Genomic DNA, 11844 nt, shown 5'->3' on the forward strand with positions numbered 1-11844 from the left:
TTTTGTGTATTCATCTCTAGAGGGATGGTTTACCTACCAATTCCTCAGTTGCTCAATGTACGATTTCAAGATACTGCATAGCCCTTTGTATAGTTTTCTGTTTCTAGTGAAAACATAAATGTTTTTGTCAACTTAAAGGGCTTTTATTTCATTAGAGAAGCAAAGCAATGGGAGGGAGACGCAGAAGGAGACACTTGAACAGCTTGAGAGCACAGTCTATGTGCTCAGAGGAACTCAATTAAAAAATCTTCATTACAAGAGTCTCTGTGGTCACAGATGCTTATCTGTGTAATTCTAAGTGATACCCTAAGGATTTTTTTAAGGCTATTCTGCTGCTTCAAGTTCAGGCAGCAGCGTTTTTATTTACTTTGTGCTTAACATCAACCTTTTCTAGAGCAGGAAAAAGCCTTATGAAAGAGAAAGAAAAATATTTTTAACTGTACAGTAGGAAATGTCCTTAGGATTGCATATACCCTTATGAAAAAACATAGTCCCTCTTTACTTATTTGAACAACAGCCATGAGCTCTAGTGAAGGAATGCTTCATATTTCAAGATGCCAAAAGGATTTATTCTGAAATAAGTTGTTTAAAAACAAAACAAGAAGTGTACAGAACCCAGCACTACTTGACTGAAACTGCACACAAACTTGGAAAAGTGAGTAATATTGAAAGAAGGAATTTTTTTAATTAATAGGTATCTTAATCAGCTAATTGTCTCTAGAAACGGATTTATTATGTATGATTTGATCCAAAAGAAGTGGAAATCATATGTATAGGAAACAGCAGAGTATGTATGCCACAATGGGAATTAATCTTTGATTTTATTACAGAAACCAAGTTGGAAAAGAAGATACTCCATTTTTTTTTTCCAGAATTTACCATTCTAGCATTAAAAACAGGGAAAGTTTCTGTATGATTAACAATGGAGATCATATTTGACTATTCAAGACATCTATTGTCAGGAATTTATCTCCTGAGTTTAGATTTTAAATGAGCCTTGCTGCATTTTTCCTGCTACTAAATTGCTGTTGAAGAACAACTCAAAAAACAGAGAATGTACTAAAATAGAAAAGAAAAAACTGCAGCTGAAGAATTATGGCTGAATTAATTTCAGGAATTAAATTTACTCATCAGGTATATATATCATAATACATCTCACGTATCATTTTTAGCTGATTGTTATATCTACATATTCATATATATAATTTTCATATAATGTATCATATATATATATATATTTATCACTTTTAGCTGACAGGCCCCTGAGTCACCAAAGGCTTTAAAGTAGACCTACTCAGTCTTTTTTTTTTAAAGTAAACATGCTGAAAGAAACCAAAAGCTTCCTATCTCTAAAGTCAGATGGTATTAGCACACAAAATAGCAAACAAGAGCAAGAGTTCTTTACAGAGAAAGCTGAGGCTTATCAATGGAGTCTGATTAAAAAGTTTGCAAATAACCTCCTGCCCAGCGTGCCTTACAGAATGAAGCCCTCTACCCAATTTTGCCTTCCATGTGGGCAACTCTCAGCAGCCGCCTAAGCTGTACGTAATTTACACAGCTCCCGATGAGGTTCCTATAGAAACACCCTTATTTCTAGGTCTGGTTCTGAGCCTTTTCCCTGCTGCACGCAAACCCTTCTGTTCGTTTCAGCTTTCCTGCCTGCTCTTCCGTGCTTGCTGTGCTCTGCCTGCCCTCCCCACCCTCTGCTCCAGCGCTGCTTCTCCAGAAAGGTCAGTGCTTCTCCAGGCAGCTCCCTTCTCCTCAGAGGGCTGCAACCAGAATAAGGGAAAAGGTGGTCTACCACTCTGCTCTCTATACCATTTAGATAATATACACACGTAGAATCTACGCATAAGCCAGAAGCAAATTGGTACAAGAAATACAATCTTTGTCCCATCATTAACTCCTCAGTGTTATTTTTGCACCTGCACGTTAATCGCAGGATAAGAAATCTGCCCCAAATGTAATTAACGTGGAAAGACAACGATGGTAAAAATGGACTGCTCACAGCTTTGTAAATAAACGCAATGCAGGAACTTCAAATTAAATGCTGATTTTTGCACAAAGATACAAGCTTTTTCAAAGTTAACAGCTGAGGATTGCAAATGAGGTTTTGTGTCTTTCCACTATAGAAATGGCACTAATGGCAAAACCTGAATCCCCACTGGCTTCCCCTCAATGCAGAATTTTTAGGTCTGTGTTCAAGAACGCTGTTTAGCAATAATTACTGACACTTCCTTATGCCGCATGAACAGTTCCTCCTCCCATCTAAATACAGAGTTTCCAATTTGTGGCTTATTTGTCTCCCAGTTTGCTGAAGGTTATGTATATCTAGATCAGCGTATGTAGGTAAGATGAACTGGGTTTGTATCTTGGTAATTTGAATTCTTAATGGTTAAGTGAAGAGGCCTAATTTAATATAAAAATTTGAAATTAAGCTTCCTTCTAAGAATGTTTTAAAATACAGAATGCATATTTGCAAGACACTAGCTGCCCTACCTAGACTTCACTGTGGGTATTGACGTAATGACTTAGGATACTAACAAAAAATCTGCTCTCATCGACATAATCTCAACCATTTGACAATTACCAAAGGGGAGGGAACAGGTATAATTGTATTTCATGGCCAAACTTAAGGCAGATGTTTAGTATTTCCTGGTGTAGTATTTATTTGAACACTGTTTTAGGCAATATATAATGGATTTGAGAAATCTGCTGCACAGCATACGTTGTGTTAAGAACATGAATTCATTGCCCGCTGTCCTCCGAAACAACCTATGCAAATAACCATTTCCTCTTCAGTGACTTCAGTGTTTTAAATGTGATTAACTCTGTATTTTTCTGCTGTAGTTACACAGGGCAACAGCAGTCATTCCGCTCAAGTATCGGTTAATAACCTTTAATAACCTTGTTAATAACCTTTTTCTATGTGCCAAATTTCAGTGGTCCAGCTTGACGTGAAGTGCAAGGATAGCAGCTTTACAGCAGCCTTAACACTATAGGTGTGTTCAGTGCAGTGACCAACTGTGCTTAGTATGTGTTTAAATGCTAAGAACAGAGCGCTAGTCTTCTTAGCACATACAAAGTACGGTTCCTTCATCAGCTTCGTAAATCATCTTCCACACAGGGAAGTTGCACTGTGATTTCTGCCAGAAATCACAACCAGCTTTGCTCCTTAGGATGACTGTAAGTACTTTGTTTTATTCGTATTACGGAATTAGTAAAAAAAAAATCCATTTCTGTGGCCCCAAATTTGTTAACAAATAGATCTCTTAGATATAATCAATATGTCTTCAGACTGAATGTTAGAATGTGCAATTATGTTTGCACAAATCTACACAGATGGGCTTCTATTATAAATGATCTTCTCTTTCTTCTGTTAGCAAACAATTTAGCAAATAAATAAAAAATGAAGATTGATGGTATTATAACAACAAAGTACCATTACAATTTCAGCAGCAGGGAACTGCAATAAAAAGGATGTAGAACATTTCAGTCTATTTTTTAATACTCTGGGTTTTTTTGTAGTTTAAGATTTTATTTTCTCATAGGCTCTGTGATTATAACAGACCACATTTTCACAGGGTTTTCTTTCAGTTTTTCGGTGGACTAAATCCTGCTCCTCCTACTCAAATACTGCCATGCCTGTATGGGAAGTATCCCATTCCTGTATGGGTATTATCTCCCCCTGCACAGGGGAACAGCATGGGGAGAAGACACAGCAGTTTTAGTTATTATGGGAGCACTTGAGTGTGGATTTTTTGTTGTTTTTATCTGCAGTATGAATCCGAAAAAAACTTTCCATGAGCGACTATGTATTTAAAAATATGTATTTTACCATCATCTGGTAGTAACCACTGTTGCCCTTAAAGTATATAGAGATCAGTTAAATGTGGTGGTTTAAGTATAATTTTCTTTCAAAGGATTGCATCTGGCAGTAGGAGGTGGAGTGAACATTTCTAGATTGTGTTATGTTTAGGGAGCAATGGAACGGGGGGCCTGTTGTATGTGCTTGTTCAAATGTGAGAGAAATTGGAGAAGACAATTTAAAAATAATTTAAAACCTTTATTGGTGGCAATTTTGGGAAAATCCAGTAGCATTTACTGGGAATGAAACCTGCAGGAGCCTGCAGAATCAAAAAAAATGGGCATATGGATCTGACGTAGCCCTGATCCTCTTTTATAGTATTCATATAGTATTTGTTTATAAAACTGTATTATAGACTACAAATTGTATCTACTGCTCTTTCAAAACCACAGGTAGTTAAAAATCAACAAAAATCAGTTGCAAAGAGGTTATAATTTCGTTTAAAATGATTTAATAATTTGCTGTAAGGGTAGGATAATCTTACAAAAAATGCTGTAAAAAAGTCAGACCAAAAATAGAGTAATGGTGGAATTCCCACACATTCAGACTAGAAAAAAAATGCTGACTGTCATTTTCCATTTTCAAAAGTTCTCTTTTTTTTTTCCAACTTCCTCTTTCAAAATCATCTGAATAAACAGATTGACTGCGTAACCTAAAAAGTTGACATTATCTCGATTTGTAGGCCTTGTGACTTTGTGTGGGCATTCCACAATTGTACTTACTGTAGGGATACTGCCTACGAATGAATCTATCAAGAACAGATGGATGTAGGACTTCACCGAAAAAGCGCTGGGCGTCTTCAGTATCATTTGTAGTTAACGAGAGATGAAGGTGGTTAGCCTTTTAACAAATCTAACTCTTGTGGAGTGGCAGAAATATTCACAAAGAGTTAGTAAATAACCTCGGATGAATGTATTAGTCAAGAGCTGTTCCTGTATACCCCTTGGTTAAATATTTTCCTAACTTCAGTTTGATGCCACCATCGCTGAGGTGTGTGCATGTAACACACACTATTTGGATTAGGAAGTAAAATGAAACATACCCAAAACAAGTAGGTTACAATATATTTTTTAACAGTTAAAGGAGAACTACATGGCAATGGTTATATAATACAGTGAACTTTCTGCTAAAGACTACATAAAAGCTAGCTTGCTGTAATTTTTTTTTTTAGCTAATGTGTGCTCAGAAGGACTAATAATAGGCCTTATGAGTCATAAGCATTCATTAAGTAAGCCACCAGAGTTTTAAAAACATAACGGTTGAGATCTAGTCTGTTCGAAGTGAACAAGTAAATTAATATGTTTTAAAAAACAGTGACTCTTTTAAAAACACTATGATAATATGCTTCTAAATATTTAAGATCCTTTATTCTACGCAAAACCAGCATGTTAATTACTGGATTAGCAAAAATGTCTTTCAAGACCAAACTTGAACCCATCGTCTAGGTTTTGAAACGCATTTGGAATGCTTGACTCCCTCACGATGGTCCCAAGGGAAAATGTGTTAGTCTCACCCGTGTTTGTTTACTCAGGAAGGCACAGTTTAGGCATAGCATTTGGCCTTCAATGAAGAACTGCTTTTTACTTTAGTTATCCAGCTGGCTTGATACGGGTACAATTAAAGCAAATGATTTGTTCAAGATCACTAAGGGAATCAGTGACTCGACTGGGAGAAGAAAGTGGGACTGGGAAAACTGAAAATACTAGTTCCCATCGTGGAACAATTTCTCAGTAGCATTTAAGTAAATTAGAGGGGCAACCTATTGTATTTCACAGTCATCTGCACAAACTACCAGCATTGTGTAGACTAAATTTACAGCGGTAGGGAAATGTAGATGCAGAAGGAAAACTGAATGAAAAAAAGATTGACACTTTCATGTGATAGATACCTAAACAGACATACCAGATAAAGAACAGGAAAATTTAAATGAAAATTTGTCTTCCAAAGCTTTTTGGTTTTGTAGGTATCACTTTTGGGGAAAAGTTTGGCTGTATAATGAGTCTTTCTTGCTTGTCTTTAGTAATTTATTAACCAACATGTAGGAACTGTAATTCTAGGATTTTTCTAATTTACAGGTGTTCAAAGTTTCTTTGTGGTTTTTTTTGCTTAATTATCTTTTCCTTTTCCCATTTTTAACAACCTAGAAAAATTTCAGTACTATCATGAGACTATCATGTTGGTATGATACCACTGCTTTTATCAGTAAGATTAGATTGCTGCAAAAGACTTTTGCCTGTTGCATGCATTGATTACTGATAAGAGTAATAAGTTGTCATCTATAACAGAAGGCAATGACATATGCACATTGGTAAGTTGTCATCTATGATAACAGAAGGCAATGACATATGCACATTGGCTCATAATTGGCACCACAAAATTTGGTGGTAAAGGAATAGTGACATTTAGCATTTTCTAATATAGTTTCAGGGGCAGGACACGGTGCTCCAGCAAGGACAGAGACTCCTGCAATTGCTTTCTACCCTCTCCGTCTTTCCGAACCCTACCTCGCTTCTCCAGGCCTTTCATTCCCTCCGACATCAATTCTTCAAGTTTTCTGTCTTCATAGACTCTTCATTTCAGCCCCAGTCTCCTGGCTTAGCCAGTGCTGGCTTTCTCCTTGGCTTGCTGCCTGAGTCCCCTGCTGAACTCAGGATGTGGTTCTGCCAATCTAATTGTGGGCTGCTACTGAAAGGGGTAGTCCCATTCCTCCTGCTGTCTGCCCTGGTCTCCCCTGTGAGCCGAGTCAGGGAACTAAACTTGTATGATTCGTTTTCTTTCAGTTCAGCTCTCTGAATCAGGTCATCATGGGGTAAAATGATCACCAATGCTAAAAATCATAACCAGGGTTGGAAGGGACGGTGGAATAGGGAGAGGAGGGACCATCTCTTTCAGCAGCACTTCACAATTAACGTGAGTTTCATCATTAAACTTCATTTTTGGCCCCAAACTCCTCACCCTGCCTTTCCTGTTCTTCATCTTCCCTCTTTAGCCCCTCTTCCTAATGGCTTCCCATTTGCCCCTGCCCTTTCTGCTCCCACCCCAGAGCTACCCATCAGCTAATGCCAGCTGTCTTGCCCAGCTCCTTTTTCTGCCTCAGTCCTTGTACTTCACTGGTCTCTCGTAGACAGACCTTGTCAGTAACAGTGCCTGTGGTCCCTCACTCAATTGCTGTTTACAAAGTATTAGCTCAAAATGGGAGAAAAATGCTTCAGCAACTAAGACAGTTAAGACAGATACCTTATTTTTATAAACCCTTCTCAAACCAGCTCTTTTACTTGTCCATGAAAAAATTCTGAAACTTAACTCTGACTGCATGTGTTATAAAATGGATAAAAACCCTAATAGTTATGAAGTAAAATTCCTACAAATTGAGCTTTCCTCACTTCGAGCCCTTTGTATTAAAAATAAGCAGTGAAATAGTTTTCAACAATAGTTAGAGGCTGTTTCCTTCTGGAAACAAATGCTGAATATCTGGGCAAAAGTCTCCTCTGCGTAATGCAAGTCAACTCCCATTGACTTAACAGGACTTGTCGTGCTATATATGAGAGCAGAATCTTGTCTCTGTGAATAAAGGAGTTTTTTCAAGAGTGAGGGGGCTCTGCACAATGAATGCATTTTTACCAGCCCTTTCTGATTCACTGGCAAACTACCAAACACAAGAACTGTTTCTGTAGTCTTTCTGCTCTCACAATGACAGACATTTTCTTTTTCATTTTTAGTGGGAAGTCTTTTGTATTTTTTTTTTTCTCATGAAAATGTGTGTCTTATGTTTCTTGGTATTTTGTACAATGAAGTAGAAAGTATTTCTCAGTCATAATATTTTTGAAGTTGGTCCTTCCTGAGTTTATCATGTATCTTCTAATTCCAGTTTAAAACTTAACTGAGGATAAAGAAGCAGATTTGGGTCTAACTTACGCATACATCTCTTGCAAGTCAAAAGCTGCTTTGAAACTAGACTGGGCAGACCCCTGTGGAAGTTACAGCAGCCCCAGGGAGCTATCCAAGTGGTGCCAAAATTGTGTCTTGCTGTGGTCCACCCTAGACCCAAACTAGAAAAGAAGGGGGTGGCTTTCTAGTCTTCAGGAATCCTCCAATGAGCCAAAGTGAAATTCCCTTTAGCAACACAAAAGAAATTTAGCTTGCACTAAAGAACTGCCCTCTGTAGAGTTTCTGTACTGTAAACTACAGCAATCTTGCTTCCTATCGTATTTTATTTTTTTCCCCAGAGTTTTACATGACAATTTTTAAAAAGAACTTAGCAGGTATCATTATACAATTAATATTTTAAAAGTTTGGAATTTTTTGTGTTGTATGGTTTACATTATCATCATCATCATACGTTATTTTCTTGATAGTCAGTCAAGGTGTTTTTTTTCCTGTTGTGCTTTGGAAAACACGTATTGCCAATTACACCATTACAAAGATCAGCCGTGCCAATAAAACTGCCTTTCCAGAGAAATAGGAAATTGTAAAGTGAGGACCATTCCTAGCGCTGAACAGTCTGTGAGGTGATGAGCCCAAACCTGACAATCATCAGACATCCATATTCAGAACCACCAGTGTCACTCGTTCATTTCTCTCTGTGGAACCAACTCAAACATTTCGGTAACCATCTGACCAAACATGGGCAAAATCCCTGTGGACAGCAGAGACAGCCGGTCTTGCTTTCTGGACAGTGTCTGCAAGTAGAGAATACTGCTTCTGACCTAGAACGTCGCATTGCAACGTTACTTGATGGTAAGCAAAGTCTTGCTGCCTATCCGCACACAGCTGGATTTCTGCCAAAGCTGAATTAAAACCTGTCTTTAAAAAGTATATCTAATCTCATGTTTAAAACCCAAGCAAAGGTATACCCGCTATCTCTCCTGATATAAACTATTTAAATATTTAATTGCCCTCACAGTCAGGAAATGTCAACATTAGGTTTGTCTAGCTACAGTTTCCAGCAAATGGATACCATTGCCTTTGTCAGTGAGGTTGAAAAGGTCATACTATCAAGATCTCTTTTCTATATTTAGGTACCTATTCAAAGAAATCCAGTCTCTTGTCAGGTTTTTTCCTTTCAGAAGCTGAATAAGCTGAAATGTGGAAGCTTTGTATTGTAAGTTAGCTTCTTTTCTGCTCCCTGGATCACTTTTCAGTACTCTTTGAACCATCACTAATATTTCCATTTTCCTGCTATTTACGTATCAGAAGTAGGTGCAGGGGTTTTTGTAGTGTTTCTTCACCAATGTGCGCACAGAGATCTTCTTTCTAGAAGACAAGTTTTTATGTACACTAGATTGCATCTTTTTCCTACAGCATTGCCTGTGCTTTGCTGAACAAATGAAGACACCGATCTTTCTGTCCTTTCTAAACATTATCACCGAAGGCTTTATACGACCACCTAGACTGCTAACACAAAATACCTTCAGCTTAGGAACCAGCATCCTGAAGGATGCCACTAGAAACACATCAACTCATTGATATCTTGCCACTGACAATTACATTTTGAAATGTCCGCGAGCCAGTTTTCAGTCCGGTTATTTCTGTGTAAATCAAGTATTTTGAATCTGAATGTCTTGTGGCACTAAATCAATAGCTTGGAGAAATCCAAGTTTAAAATGGAATTGCAATTAGTTTTATCAGCTGAACATTTAATTATTTTTAAAAAATGAAGACGTTTGTTCCTACCCATCAGGGCCCTGAGTGCACTAATAGGCCTTAATTGTCCTGACCAGTCTGACTTGACCCTCGTCTGACTTGACCCTCCCCCCGGCCCCCGGGGCCTTCCCTCCCCCCGGCGCCGCCGTGCTGGTCTCCAGCCCCGGCTGTGCCTGCCCCTGTCCGTGGGCCCTGCCGGTCTGGACCCCGACTCCAGGGCTGATGTCCAGGCCTGGGCTCTCGTCTGCCCCTCTGCTGCCCCCCAGGCCTGCCCCGTTCCCTGGCTGGGGGCAGCGGGACGGGCCCTGGCTGCGAGGCCGTGTCCTGCTGCACCCACCCCGCGGGGTCCCCTGTGGCTCCCGGCCCCCAGGGAGCCGCTGGCCTGCGCTGCGCCCGGACGCTGCCTTGCGTAAAAGATAATGTAGGTCGGGAAGGGACTTGGGCTGTCAAACACTGCACAGTGATTGCAGCTAATTGTATAGCAGATCACGCTGTCGCCATTCATTACTTTTTATTAACAAAGACTGGAATATGGGTGGACCTTTCCCATTATTTTACCTGGGATCAGTGTCTAGCTGAGGCGTTTGTCTGTCCACGAGTCAAAATATTTACCCTTTCGCACCTTGGAAACAGTTTGATTTTCAGTGGGGATGAGGATCCGGCCCTCTGTCCAAGTCAGGCTGGGCAGCATGAGACTGCTGATTTTGGAAAGGAGTATAATAGTTATTATAGTCAAACTGAGCCTCTGAACTCACTGGAGCAGAGCACAGAAAGATTCCTGTGTTCTGTGATGAGCAGACTGAAGAGTTTTAGTGGTTGCTGGATAACACTAGTTCCTCTAATACTTTGGTTTAAGTTTTCTTTAATGTTTTTAAAATATGAATATATTTAAATGTTGACATTTCATTGCATAATGTAGGGCATGGTCGTTCCTTAGAAGCAAGCTGATTTTTTTTTTAATCTGTATTAACTCCCCCAGTCTTTCTATCTAATAAACTTTAATGTTATTGAATCAATATGGTGCCCCATCCACAAAGGTGGCTATAGGCACATTTTGCTGACATATTATTCCTTAAGAGTGCAGGATACCTATTTGAATAAACTGGGAAAAATAATTCAGCAAAGCAGTTGTTAGAATGGAATGACATTCAGTCTTTTGCTTCGTGACATTTAGAAGAAAAAAGAAAAATGGAAATGGCTTATTTTTGGCCTGAAATGGAATATATTAGCTGATCAGTGTGACACAGATTAAGTAGTGAGTGATATGTTATTTTCCGCTGTTGTTTTAGAGCAAATAGAATGATTTAGATGATGTGCTGTAACAGAAGAAAAGAGACTATTGGAATCAGACATTCAGGAGGCAAATAAACCTATTTGCAATTCTATTTTATGCTTTACACTTACTGCTTTCTGGCATGAATAATACTGCAACTATCATAAAGATTTCAACTAACCATGCTGATAAATACTTAATTCCTCTTGTTTAAGACATCTCTTACATTGTTGCTCTTACATTTTTAAGGTGTAGTCTGTCTTAGCTTTTTCACTCGGGTTTGATCTCTGGCTTATTGACTATTTTAAGAGCTGCTTTGATGTAGTAGTTCTCCTGTTACACTTGAGTTTTGCAAAGTCCCTAATTAATGGTCCATTATTTACTTGGCTGAGCAGTATATGAGGGAGAATAGTTAGAGCTGACCCACAAGACTGAGTGACGGGGCTGGTGGTGTGCAGTGGCTGGCGCTGCTCCGTTTAGTAATGGGGAAAGAGGGAATTTAGGGGGGTAAGCTCTTGATCCACACCAGAGAGTAAATGGAATCTGTTCCTCTGCTGTCAGCTGTGCGATGGAGAATGATTTTGTGTGTGTGTGCTATTCTTACTTTGACCTTTAGGAGTGTGATAGCAAATGAGTTTTTGAGGTCTTAAGCTCAAAGAAGTCCTATTATCAATACCCCTTCTATAGCATTTGTACACATACGTGTTCTTCTACCAAGGGTTTCAGGATGGTGGCACTAAGGAAGTTCCGAGATAGGAATTACACTTGTTAACCCTTCTGTCTTCTGGTATTTTTCTGATGTAGTCGTGCTTCAGTAACAGCTCCTGCGGAGCTGTGCCTACACAGGCGCTCCCACGCGGTCAGGTATCCGTTCAATGCTGTAAAAACACAGCGGCGATTACCGGCCTGGGAGGGAAAAAAGCGGGCTCGTTTCAGCATTTGAAGGTTGCCCAGAGGAAGCACGGGGCTCTCCCCGCGCCTGGCCGGCAGGCGGCTGAGGCGAGACCCCCGGGCGGAGCTGTCCGCTGGCCGGGCCGGGGGAAGGCGAGCGGGGCCGGGG

General features: G+C 39.5%; 1 protein-coding gene across 2 annotated transcripts in view; it reads left to right on the top strand.

Moving 5' to 3' along the window:
* Positions 1-3104: 3104 nt before the first annotated feature.
* ATP1B3 (ATPase Na+/K+ transporting subunit beta 3) overlaps positions 3105-11844 on the top strand; it is a 37067-nt gene continuing 28327 nt past the window's right edge. The window contains exon 1 of one of the 2 annotated variants that reach the window (XM_009286700.2): positions 3105-3186. The gene's annotated coding sequence lies outside the window, so the exon portion shown is untranslated. The remainder of the gene's footprint in view (positions 3187-11844) is intronic. The other variant, XM_009286701.2, reaches the window with a different exon arrangement.

The sequence above is a fragment of the Aptenodytes forsteri genome, unplaced genomic scaffold, assembly GCF_000699145.1.
Source record: "Aptenodytes forsteri isolate BGI_AS27 unplaced genomic scaffold, ASM69914v1 Scaffold184, whole genome shotgun sequence".
NCBI classification, from domain to species: Eukaryota; Metazoa; Chordata; class Aves; order Sphenisciformes; family Spheniscidae; genus Aptenodytes; species Aptenodytes forsteri.